General features: G+C 38.2%; 2 non-coding genes across 2 annotated transcripts; both read right to left on the bottom strand.

The window, feature by feature from the left end:
- Nucleotides 1-10,390: 10,390 nt before the first annotated feature.
- TRNAY-GUA (transfer RNA tyrosine (anticodon GUA)) lies at nt 10,391-10,463 on the bottom strand. The gene has a single exon. It is a non-coding gene; the product is annotated as a tRNA-Tyr (tRNA).
- A 1,672-nt stretch (nt 10,464-12,135) lies between these two features.
- On the bottom strand, nt 12,136-12,208 carry TRNAF-GAA (transfer RNA phenylalanine (anticodon GAA)). Its single transcript has one exon. It is a non-coding gene; the product is annotated as a tRNA-Phe (tRNA).
- Nucleotides 12,209-13,934: the final 1,726 nt, after the last annotated feature.

The following is a 13,934-nucleotide window of genomic DNA, read 5'->3' on the forward strand; positions in this document are numbered from 1 at the left end:
CTTCTGATAGCTGGGGTCTTCATACTTTAATTTGAACCATTTAACAAAATAGATGCAGGACCTGGATTTTTAACCTCATATGGTAGAGATATGTTTTAAGGAGTCCTGTATCATTCCCCAGTTAACTGGTGCAATGGGTAAATAGCATTTTTGGGATCCAGGTTAGGTAGTTGTGTTTCTGAATGGACTAGCACTATATTACCTAGATATATTTGGCATGAGTAGGTAAGCAATGTCATCTGACTACTGACATCTGTGTTCAAGGGGAAGTGGAATGTGATGCAGACAAGAGTTTACTTTACAAAAAAGGACGAAATGGGAAACATTCATTGTCAAACCTGAAGGCAAGATAGGTGGAAGAAAGTTTAAAAGGAGGACAGAAAGCAAAGTCTATGTTGAATTGATCATTTTGTAGATCAGTTGATAAAAATGTTGATAGAGAAAAAAGTACTACAGCTGATTCCAAGACCTATTTTGTTAGAAGCAAGGAACCTCTCAACTGTGCCGAAACCCGGGATTGAACCAGGGACCTTTAGATCTTCAGTCTAACGCTCTCCCAACTGAGCTATTGCGGCCTGCTTATAGCTGTGGTCTTCATACTTTAATTTAAACCATTTAACAAAATAGATGCAGGACCTGGATTTTTAACCTCATATGGTAGAGATATGTTTTAAGGAGTCCTGTATCATTCCGCAATTAACTGGTGCAATGAGCAAATAGCATTTTTGGGATCCAGGTTAGGTAGTTGTTTTTTTAACTCTGAATGGACTAGCACTATATTACCCAGATATATGTGGCATGAGTAGGTAAGCAATGTCATCTGACTACTGACATCTGTGTTCAAGGGGAAGTGGAAGGTAATGCAGACAAGAGTTTACTTTACAAAAAAGCATGAAATGGGAAATATTCATTGTCAAACCTGAAGGTAAGAGAGGTGGAAGCAAGTTTAGAAGGAGGACATAAAGCAAAGTCTATGTTAAATTGATTGTGCTGTAGATCAGTTGGAAAAAATTTGATGAATAGAGAAAAAGTACTACAGCTGATTCCAAGACCTATTTTGTTAGAAGCAAGGAACCTCTCAACTGTGCCGAAACCCGGGATTGAACCAGGGACCTTTAGATCTTCAGTCTAACACTCTCCCAACTAAGCTATTTCGGCCTTCTGATAGCTGGGGTCTTCATACTTTAATTTGAACCATTTACCAAAATAGATGCAGGACCTGGATTTTTAACCTCATATGGTAGAGATATGTTTTAAGGAGTCCTGTATCATTCCCCAGTTAACTGGTGCAATGGGTAAATAGCATTTTTGGGATCCAGGTTAGGTAGTTGTTTTTTTAACTCTGAATGGACTAGCTCTATATTACCTAGATATATTTGGCATGAGTAGGTAAGCAATGTCATCTGACTACTGACATCTGTGTTCAAGGGGAAGTGGAATGTGATGCAGACAAGAGTTTACTTTACAAAAAAGGACGAAATGGGAAACATTCATTGTCAAACCTGAAGGCAAGATAGGTGGAAGAAAGTTTAAAAGGAGGACAGAAAGCAAAGTCTATGTTGAATTGATCATTTTGTAGATCAGTTGATAAAAATGTTGATAGAGAAAAAAGTACTACAGCTGATTCCAAGACCTATTTTGTTAGAAGCAAGGAACCTCTCAACTGTGCCGAAACCCGGGATTGAACCAGGGACCTTTAGATCTTCAGTCTAACGCTCTCCCAACTGAGCTATTGCGACCTGCTTATAGCTGTGGTCTTCATACTTTAATTTAAACCATTTAACAAAATAGATGCAGGACCTGGATTTTTAACCTCATATGGTAGAGATATGTTTTAAGGAGTCTTGTATCATTCCGCAATTAACTGGTGCAATGGGCACATAGCATTTTTGGGATCCAGGTTAGGTAGTTGTTTTTTTAACTCTGAATGGACTAGCACTATATTACCCACATATATTTGGCATGAGTAGGTAAGCAATGTCATCTGACTACTGACATCTGTGTTCAAGGGGAAGTGGAATGTGATGCAGACAAGAGTTTACTTTACAAAAAAGGACGAAATGGGAAACATTCATTGTCAAACCTGAAGGTAAGAGAGGTGGAAGAAAGTTTAAAAGGAGGACAGAAAGCAAAGTCTATGTTGAATTGATCATTTTGTAGATCAGTTGATAAAAATGTTGATAGAGAAAAAAGTACTACAGCTGATTCCAAGACCTATTTTGTTAGAAGCAAGGAACCTCTCAACTGTGCCGAAACCCGGGATTGAACCAGGGACCTTTAGATCTTCAGTCTAACGCTCTCCCAACTGAGCTATTGCAGCCTGCTTATAGCTGTGGTCTTCATACTTTAATTTAAACCATTTAACAAAATAGATGCAGGACCTGGATTTTTAACCTCATATGGTAGAGATATGTTTTAAGGAGTCCTGTATCATTCCGCAATTAACTGGTGCAATGAGCAAATAGCATTTTTGGGATCCAGGTTAGGTAGTTGTTTTTTTAACTCTGAATGGACTAGCACTATATTACCCAGATATATTTGGCATGAGTAGGTAAGCAATGTCATCTGACTACTGACATCTGTGTTCAAGGGGAAGTGGAAGGTAATGCAGACAAGAGTTTACTTTACAAAAAAGCATGAAATGGGAAATATTCATTGTCAAACCTGAAGGTAAGAGAGGTGGAAGCAAGTTTAGAAGGAGGACATAAAGCAAAGTCTATGTTAAATTGATTGTGCTGTAGATCAGTTGGAAAAAATTTGATGAATAGAGAAAAAGTACTACAGCTGATTCCAAGACCTATTTTGTTAGAAGCAAGGAACCTCTCAACTGTGCCGAAACCCGGGATTGAACCAGGGACATTTAGATCTTCAGTCTAACGCTCTCCCAACTAAGCTATTTCGGCCTTCTGATAGCTGGGGTCTTCATACTTTAATTTGAACCATTTAACAAAATAGATGCAGGACCTGCATTTTTAACCTCATATGGTAGAGATATGTTTTAAGGAGTCCTGTATCATTCCCCAGTTAACTGGTGCAATGGGTAAATAGCATTTTTGGGATCCAGGTTAGGTAGTTGTGTTTTTTAACTCTGAATGGACTAGCACTATATTACCTAGATATATTTGGCATGAGTAGGTAAGCAATGTCATCTGACTACTGACATCTGTGTTCAAGGGGAAGTGGAATGTGATGCAGACAAGAGTTTACTTTACAAAAAAGGACGAAATGGGAAACATTCATTGTCAAACCTGAAGGCAAGATAGGTGGAAGAAAGTTTAAAAGGAGGACAGAAAGCAAAGTCTATGTTGAATTGATCATTTTGTAGATCAGTTGATAAAAATGTTGATAGAGAAAAAAGTACTACAGCTGATTCCAAGCCCTATTTTGTTAGAAGCAAGGAACCTCTCAACTGTGCCGAAACCCGGGATTGAACCAGGGACCTTTAGATCTTCAGTCTAACGCTCTCCCAACTGAGCTATTGCGACCTGCTTATAGCTGTGGTCTTCATACTTTAATTTAAACCATTTAACAAAATAGATGCAGGACCTGGATTTTTAACCTCATATGGTAGAGATATGTTTTAAGGAGTCCTGTATCATTCCGCAATTAACTGGTACAATGGGTAAATAGCATTTTTTGGATCCAGGTTAGGTAGTTGTTTTTTTAACTGTGAATGGACTAGCACTATATTACCCAGATATATTTGGCATGAGTAGGTAAGCAATGTCATCTGACTACTGACATCTGTGTTCAAGGGGAAGTGCAAGGTAATGCAGACAAGAGTTTACTTTACAAAAAAGCATGACATGGGAAATATTCATTGTCAAACCTGAAGGTAAGAGAGGTGGAAGCAAGTTTAGAAGGAGGACATAAAGCAAAGTCTATGTTAAATTGATTGTGTTGTAGATCAGTTGGAAAAAATTTGATGAATAGAGAAAAAGTACTACAGCTGATTCCAAGACCTATTTTGTTAGAAGCAAGGAACCTCTCAACTGTGCCGAAACCCGGGATTGAACCAGGGACCTTTATATCTTCAGTCTAACGCTCTCCCAACTGAGCTATTTCGGCCTTCTGATAGCTGGGGTCTTCATACTTTAATTTGAACCATTTAACAAAATAGATGCAGGACCTGGATTTTTAACCTCATATGGTAGAGATATGTTTTAAGGAGTCCTGTCTCATTCCCCAGTTAACTGGTGCAATGGGTAAATAGCATTTTTGGGATCCAGGTTAGGTAGTTGTGTTTTTTAACTCTGAATGGACTAGCACTATATTACCTAGATATATTTGGCATGAGTAGGTAAGCAATGTCATCTGACTACTGACATCTGTGTTCAAGGGGAAGTGGAATGTGATGCAGACAAGAGTTTACTTTACAAAAAAGGACGAAATGGGAAACATTCATTGCCAAACCTGAAGGCAAGATAGGTGGAAGAAAGTTTAAAAGGAGGACAGAAAGCAAAGTCTATGTTGAATTGATCATTTTGTAGATCAGTTGATAAAAATGTTGATAGAGAAAAAAGTACTACAGCTGATTCCAAGACCTATTTTGTTAGAAGCAAGGAACCTCTCAACTGTGCCGAAATCCGGGATTGAACCAGGGACCTTTAGATCTTCAGTCTAACGCTCTCCCAACTGAGCTATTGCGGCCTGCTTATAGCTGTGGTCTTCATACTTTAATTTAAACCATTTAACAAAATAGATGCAGGACCTGGATTTTTAACCTCATATGGTAGAGATATGTTTTAAGGAGTCCTGTATCATTCCGCAATTAACTGGTGCAATGAGCAAATAGCATTTTTGGGATCCAGGTTAGGTAGTTGTTTTTTTAACTCTGAATGGACTAGCACTATATTACCCAGATATATTTGGCATGAGTAGGTAAGCAATGTCATCTGACTACTGACATCTGTGTTCAAGGGGAAGTGGAAGGTAATGCAGACAAGAGTTTACTTTACAAAAAAGCATGAAATGGGAAATATTCATTGTCAAACCTGAAGGTAAGAGAGGTGGAAGCAAGTTTAGAAGGAGGACATAAAGCAAAGTCTATGTTAAATTGATTGTGTTGTAGATAAGTTGGAAAAAATTTGATGAATAGAGAAAAAGTACTACAGCTGATTCCAAGACCTATTTTGTTAGAAGCAAGGAACCTCTCAACTGTGCCGAAACCCGGGATTGAACCAGGGACCTTTAGATCTTCAGTCTAACGCTCTCCCAACTGAGTTATTTCAGCCTTCTGATAGCTGGGGTCTTCATACTTTAATTTGAACCATTTAACAAAATAGATGCAGGACCTGGATTTTTAACCTCATATGATAGAGATATGTTTTAAGGAGTCCTGTATCATTCCCCAGTTAACTGGTGCAATGGGTAAATAGCATTTTTGGGATCCAGGTTAGGTAGTTGTTTTTTTAACTCTGAATGGACTAGCATACACCCAGATATATTTGGCATGAGTAGGTAAGCAATGTCATCTGACTACTGACATCTGTGTTCAAGGGGAAGTGGAATGTGATGCAGAAAAGAGTTTACTTTACAAAAAAGGACGAAATGGGAAACATTCATAGTCAAACCTAAAGGCAAGATAGGTGGAAGAAAGTTTAAAAGGAGGACAGAAAGCAAAGTCTATGTTGAATTGATCATTTTGTAGATCAGTTGATAAAAATGTTGATAGAGAAAAAAGTACTACAGCTGATTCCAAGACTTATTTTGTGAGAAGCAAGGAACCTCTCAACAGTGCCGAAACCCGGGATTAATCCAGGGACCTTTAGACTACAGTCTAACGCTCTACCAACTGAGCTATTTCTGCCTCCTGCTAGCTGTAGTCTTCATACTTTGATTTGAACCATTTAACAAAATAGATGCATGACCTGGATATTTGACCTTATAGGTTAGAGATATGTTTTAAGGAATCCTGTATCATTCAGCAGTTAACTGGTGCAATGGGTAAATACTATTTTTGGGATCCAGGTTAGGTCATTTTTTTTTTAACTCGGTATGGACTAGCACTATATTACCCAGACGTATTTTGCCTGAGTAGGTAAGTAATGTCATCTGACCACTGACATCTGTGTTCAAGGGGAAGTGGAATGTGATGCAGACAAGAGTTTACTTTACAAAAAAGGACGAAATGGGAAACATTCATAGTCAAACCTGAAGGCAAGATAGGTGGAAGAAAGTTTAAAAGGAGGACAGAAAGCAAAGTCTATGTTGAATTGATCATTTTGTAGATCAGTTGATAAAAATGTTGATAGAGAAAAAAGTACTACAGCTGATTCCAAGACCTATTTTGTTAGAAGCAAGGAACCTCTCAACTGTGCCGAAACCCGGGATTGAACCAGGGACCTTTAGATCTTCAGTCTAACGCTCTCCCAACTTAGCTTTTTCGGCCTGCTTATAGCTGTGGTCTTCATACTTTAATTTAAACTATTTAACAAAATAGATGCAGGACCTGGATGTTTAACCTCATATGGTAGAGATATGTTTTAAGGAGTCCTATATCATTCCGCAATTAACTGGTGCAATGGGTAAATAGCATTTTTGGGATCCAGGTTAGGTAGTTGTTTTTTTAACTCTGAATGGACTAGCACTATATTACCCAGATATATTTGGCATGAGTAGGTAAGCAATGTCATCTGACTACTGACATCTGTGTTCAAGGGGAATTGGAAGGTAATGCAGACAAGAGTTTACTTTACAAAAAAGCATGAAATGGGAAATATTGATTGTCAAACCTGAAGGTAAGAGAGGTGGAAGCAAGTTTAGAAGGAGGACATAAAGCAAAGTCTATGTTAAATTGATTGTGTTGTAGATAAGTTGGAAAAAATGTGATGAATAGAGAAAAAGTACTACAGCTGATTCCAAGACCTATTTTGTTAGAAGCAAGGAACCTCTCAACTGTGCCGAAACCCGGGATTGAACCAGGGACCTTTAGATCTTCAGTCTAACGCTCTCCCAACTGAGCTATATCTGCCTTCTGATAGCTGGGGTCTTCATACTTTAATTTGAACCATTTAACAAAATAGATGCAGGACCTGGATTTTTAACCTCATATGGTAGAGATATGTTTTAAGGAATCCTGTATCATTCCCCAGTTAACTGGTGCAATGGGTAAATAGCATTTTTGGGATCCAGGTTAGGTAGTTGTTTTTTTAACTCTGAATGGACTAGCACTATATTACCCAGATATATTTGGCATGAGTAGGTAAGCAATGTCATCTGACTACTGACATCTGTGTTCAAGGGGAAGTGGAATGTGATGCAGACAAGAGTTTACTTTACAAAAAAGGACGAAATGGGAAACATTCATAGTCAAACCTGAAGGCAAGATAGGTGGAAGAAAGTTTAAAAGGAGGACAGAAAGCAAAGTCTATGTTGAATTGATCATTTTGTAGATCAGTTGATAAAAATGTTGATAGAGAAAAAAGTACTACAGCTGATTCCAAGACCTATTTTGTTAGAAGCAAGGAACCTCTCAACTGTGCCGAAACCCGGGATTGAACCAGGGACCTTTAGATCTTCAGTCTAACGCTCTCCCAACTTAGCTTTTTCGGCCTGCTTATAGCTGTGGTCTTCATACTTTAATTTAAACTATTTAACAAAATAGATGCAGGACCTGGATGTTTAACCTCATATGGTAGAGATATGTTTTAAGGAGTCCTATATCATTCCGCAATTAACTGGTGCAATGGGTAAATAGCATTTTTGGGATCCAGGTTAGGTAGTTGTTTTTTTAACTCTGAATGGACTAGCACTATATTACCCAGATATATTTGGCATGAGTAGGTAAGCAATGTCATCTGACTACTGACATCTGTGTTCAAGGGGAATTGGAAGGTAATGCAGACAAGAGTTTACTTTACAAAAAAGCATGAAATGGGAAATATTGATTGTCAAACCTGAAGGTAAGAGAGGTGGAAGCAAGTTTAGAAGGAGGACATAAAGCAAAGTCTATGTTAAATTGATTGTGTTGTAGATAAGTTGGAAAAAATGTGATGAATAGAGAAAAAGTACTACAGCTGATTCCAAGACCTATTTTGTTAGAAGCAAGGAACCTCTCAACTGTGCCGAAACCCGGGATTGAACCAGGGACCTTTAGATCTTCAGTCTAACGCTCTCCCAACTGAGCTATATCTGCCTTCTGATAGCTGGGGTCTTCATACTTTAATTTGAACCATTTAACAAAATAGATGCAGGACCTGGATTTTTAACCTCATATGGTAGAGATATGTTTTAAGGAGTCCTTTATCAATCCCCAGTTAACTGGTGCAATGGGTAAATAGCATTTTTGGGATCCAGGTTAGATAGTTGTTTTTTCAACTCTGAATGGACTAGCACTATATTACCCAGACGTATTTGGCATGAGTAGGTAAGCAATGTCATCTGACTGCTGACATCTGTGTTCAAGGGGAAGTGGAAGGTAATGCAGACAAGAGTTTACTTTACAAAAAAAGCATGAAATGGGAAATATTCATTGTCAAACCTGAAGGTAAGAGAGGTGGAAGGAAGTTTAGAAGGAGGACATAAAGCAAAGTCTATGTTAAATTGATTGTGTTGTAGATCAGTTGGAAAACATTTGATGAATAGAGAAAAAGTACTACAGCTGATTCCAAGACCTATTTTGTTAGAAGCAAGGAACCTCTCAACTGTGCTGAAACCCGGGATTGAACCAGGGACCTTTAGATCTTCAGTCTAACGCTCTCCCAACTGAGCTATTTCGGCCTTCTAATAGCTGGGGTCTTCATACTTTAATTTGAACCATTTAACAAAATAGATGCAGGACCTGGATTTTTAACCTCATATGGTAGAGATATGTTTTAAGGAGTCCTTTATCAATACGCAGTTAATTGGTACAATGGGTAAATAGCATTTTTGGGATCCAGGTTAGGTATTTGTTTTTCTTAACTCTGAATGGACTAGCACTATATTACCCAGATATATTTGGCATGAGTAGGTAAGCAATGTCATCTGACTAATGACATCTGTGTTCAAGGGGAAGTGGAATGTGATGCAGACAAGAGTTTACTTTACAAAAAAGGACGAAATGGGAAACATTCATAGTCAAACCTGAAGGCAAGATAGGTGGAAGAAAGTTTAAAAGGAGGACAGAAAGCAAAGTCTATGTTGAATTGATCATTTTGTAGATCAGTTGATAAAAATGTTGATAGAGAAAAAAGTACTACAGCTGATTCCAAGACCTATTTTGTTAGAAGCAAGGAACCTCTCAACTGTGCCGAAACCCGGGATCGAACCAGGGACCTTTAGATCTTCAGTCTAACGCTCTCCCAACTGAACTATTTTGGCCTGCTTATATATGTGGTCTTCATACTTTAATTTAAACCATTTAACAAAATAGATGCAGGACCTGGATTTTTAACCTCATATGGTAGAGATATGTTTTAAGGAGTCCTGTATCATTCCGCAATTAACTGTTGCAATGGGTAAATAGCATTTTGGGGATCCAAGTTAGGTAGTTGTTTTTTTAACTCTGAATGGACTAGCACTATATTACCCAGATATATTTGGCATGAGTAGGTAAGCAATGTCATCTGACTACTGACATCTGTGTTCAAGGGGAAGTGGAAGGGAATGCAGACAAGAGTTTACTTTACAAAAAAGCATGAAATGGGAAATATTCATTGTCAAACCTGAAGGTAAGAGAGGTGGAAGCAAGTTTAGAAGGAGGACATAAAGCAAAGTCTATGTTAAATTGCTTGTGTTGTAGATCAGTTGGAAAAAATGTGATGAATAGAGAGAAAGTACTACAGCTGATTCCAAGACCTATTTTGTTAGAAGCAAGGAACCTCTCAACTGTGCCGAAACCCGGGATTGAACCAGGGACCTTTAGATCTTCAGTCTAACGCTCTCCCAACTGAGTTATTTCAGCCTTCTGATAGCTGGGGTCTTCATACTTTAATTTGAACCATTTAACAAAATAGATGCAGGACCTGGATTTTTAACCTCATATGATAGAGATATGTTTTAAGGAGTCCTGTATCATTCCCCAGTTAACTGGTGCAATGGGTAAATAGCATTTTTGGGATCCAGGTTAGGTAGTTGTTTTTTTAACTCTGAATGGACTAGCATACACCCAGATATATTTGGCATGAGTAGGTAAGCAATGTCATCTGACTACTGACATCTGTGTTCAAGGGGAAGTGGAATGTGATGCAGAAAAGAGTTTACTTTACAAAAAAGGACGAAATGGGAAATATTCATAGTCAAACCTAAAGGCAAGATAGGTGGAAGAAAGTTTAAAAGGAGGACAGAAAGCAAAGTCTATGTTGAATTGATCATTTTGTAGATCAGTTGATAAAAATGTTGATAGAGAAAAAAGTACTACAGCTGATTCCAAGACTTATTTTGTGAGAAGCAAGGAACCTCTCAACAGTGCCGAAACCCGGGATTAATCCAGGGACCTTTAGATCTACAGTCTAACGCTCTACCAACTGAGCTATTTCTGCCTCCTGCTAGCTGTAGTCTTCATACTTTTATTTGAACCATTTAACAAAATAGATGCATGACCTGGATATTTGACCTTATAGGTTAGAGATATGTTGTAAGGAGTCCTGTATCATTCAGCAGTTAACTGGTGCAATGGGTAAATACTATTTTTGGGATCCAGGTTAGGTCATTTTTTTTTTAACTCGGTATGGACTAGCACTATATTACCCAGACGTATTTTGCCTGAGTAGGTAAGCAATGTCATCTGACCACTGACATCTGTGTTCAAGGGGAAGTGGAAGGTAATGCAGACCAGAGTTTACATTACAAAAAAGCATGACATGGGAAACATTCATAGTCAAACCTGAAGGCAAGAGAGGTGGAAGCAAGTCTAGAAGGAGGACAGAAAGCAAAGTCTATGTTAAATTGATTGTGTTGTAGATCAGTTAGAAAAAAATTGATGCATAGAGAAAAAGTACTACAGCTGATTCCAAGACCTATTTTGTTAGAAGCAAGGAACCTCTCAACTGTGCTGAAACCCGGGATTGAACCAGGGACCTTTAGATCTTCAGTCTAAGGCTCTCCCAACTGAGCTATTTCTGCCTTCTGATATCTGGGGTCTTCATACTTTAATTTGAACCATTTAACAAAATAGATGCAGGACCTGGATTTTTAACCTCATATGGTAGAGATATGTTTTAAGGAGTCCTGTATCATTCCCCAGTTAACTGGTGCAATGGGTAAATAGCATTTTTGGGATCCAGGTTAGGTAGTTGTTTTTTTAACTCTGAATGGACTATAACTATATTACCCAGATATATTTGGCATGAGTAGGTAAGCAATGTCATCTGACTACTGACATCTGTGTTCAAGCGGAAGTGGAATGTGATGCAGACAAGAGTTTACTTTACAAAAAAGGACGAAATGGGAAACATTCATAGTCAAACCTGAAGGCAAGATAGGTGGAAGAAAGTTTAAAAGGAGGACAGAAAGCATAGTCTATCTTGAATTGATCATTTTGTAGATCAGTTGATAAAAATGTTGATAGAGAAAAAAGTACTACAGCTGATTCCAAGACCTATTTTGTTAGAAGCAAGGAACCTCTCAACTGTGCCGAAACCCGGGATTGAAACAGGGACCTTTAGATCTTCAGTCTAACGCTCTCCCAACTGAGCTATTTCGGCCTGCTTATAGCTGTGGTCTTCATACTTTAATTTAAACCATTTAACAAAATAGATGCAGGACCTGGATTTTTAACCTCATATGGTAGAGATATGTTTTAAGGAGTCCTGTATCATTCCGCAATTAACTGGTGCAATGGGTAAATAGCATTTTTGGGATCCAGGTTAGGTAGTTGTTTTTTTAACTCTGAATGGACTAGCACTATATTACCCAGATATATTTGGCATGAGTAGGTAAGCAATGTCATCTGACTACTGACATCTGTGTTCAAGGGGAAGTGGAATGTGATGCAGACAAGAGTTTACTTTACAAAAAAGGACGAAATGGGAAACATTCATAGTAAAACCTGAAGGCAAGATAGGTGGAAGAAAGTTTAAAAGGAGGACGGAAAGCAAAGTCTATGTTGAATTGATCATTTTGTAGATCAGTTGATAAAAATGTTGATAGAGAAAAAAGTACTACAGCTGATTCCAAGACTTATTTTGTGAGAAGCAAGGAACCTCTCAACAGTGCCGAAACCTGGGATTGAACCAGGGACCTTTAGATCTTCAGTCTAACGCTCTCCCAACTGAGCTATTTCGGCCTCCTGCTAGCTGTAGTCTTCATACTTTGATTTGAACCATTTAACAAAATAGATGCATGACCTGGATATTTGACCTTATAGGTTAGAGATATGTTTTAAGGAGTCCTGTATCATTCAGCAGTTAACTGGTGCAATGGGTAAATACTATTTTTGGGATCCAGGTTAGGTCATTTTTTTTTAACTCCGAATGGACTAGCACTATATTACCCAGACGTATTTTGCCTGAGTAGGTAAGCAATGTCATCTGACCACTGACATCTGTGTTCAAGGGGAAGTGGAAGGTAATGCAGACCAGAGTTTACTTTACAAAAAAGCATGACATGGGAAACATTCATAGTAAAACCTGAAGGCAAGAGAGGTGGAAGCAAGTCTAGAAGGAGGACAGAAAGCAAAGTCTATGTTAAATTGATTGTGTTGTAGATCAGTTGGAAAAAATTTGATGAATACAGAAAAAGGACTACAGCTGATTCCAAGACCTATTTTGTTAGAAGCAAAGAACCTCTCAACAGTGCCGAAACCCGGGATTGAACCAGGGACCTTTAGATCTTCAGTCTAACACTCTCCCAAATGAGCTATTTCGGCCTGCTGATATCTGTGGTCTTCATACTTTAATTTGAACCATTTAACAAAATAGATGCAGGACCTGGATTTTTAACCTCATATGGTAGAGATATGTTTTAAGGAATCCTGTATCATTCCCCAGTTAACTGGTGCAATGGGTAAATAGCATTTTTGGGATCCAGGTTAGGTAGTTGTTTTTTTAACTCAGAATGGACTAGCACTATATTACCCAGATATATTTGGCATGAGTAGGTAAGCAATGTCATCTGACTACTGACATCTGTGTTCAAGGGGAAGTGGAATGTGATGCAGACAAGAGTTTACTTTACAAAAAAGGACGAAATGGGAAACATTCATAGTCAAACCTGAAGGCAAGATAGGTGGAAGAAAGTTTAAAAGGAGGACAGAAAGCAAAGTCTATGTTGAATTGATCATTTTGTAGATCAGTTGATAAAAATGTTGATAGAGAAAAAAGTACTACAGCTGATTCCAAGACCTATTTTGTTAGAAGCAAGGAACCTCTCAACTGTGCCGAAACCCGGGATCGAACCAGGGACCTTTAGATCTTCAGTCTAACGCTCTCCCAACTGAACTATTTTGGCCTGCTTATATATGTGGTCTTCATACTTTAATTTAAACCATTTAACAAAATAGATGCAGGACCTGGATTTTTAACCTCGTATGGTAGAGATATGTTTTAAGGAGTCCTGTATCATTCCGCAATTAACTGTTGCAATGGGTAAATAGCATTTTGGGGATCCAAGTTAGGTAGTTGTTTTTTTAACTCCGAATGGACTAGCACTATATTACCCAGATATATTTGGCATGAGTAGGTAAGCAATGTCATCTGACTACTGACATCTGTGTTCAAGGGGAAGTGGAAGGGAATGCAGACAAGAGTTTACTTTACAAAAAAGCATGAAATGGGAAATATTCATTGTCAAACCTGAAGGTAAGAGAGGTGGAAGCAAGTTTAGAAGGAGGACATAAAGCAAAGTCTATGTTAAATTGCTTGTGTTGTAGATCAGTTGGAAAAAATGTGATGAATAGAGAGAAAGTACTACAGCTGATTCTAAGATCTATTTTGTTAGAAGCAAGGAATCTCTCAACTTTGCCAAAACCCAGGATTGAACCAGGGACCTTTAGATCTTCAGTCTAATGCTCT

Source organism: Lissotriton vulgaris, chromosome 8 (assembly GCF_964263255.1).
Source record: "Lissotriton vulgaris chromosome 8, aLisVul1.2, whole genome shotgun sequence".
Lineage (NCBI taxonomy): Eukaryota > Metazoa > Chordata > Amphibia > Caudata > Salamandridae > Lissotriton > Lissotriton vulgaris.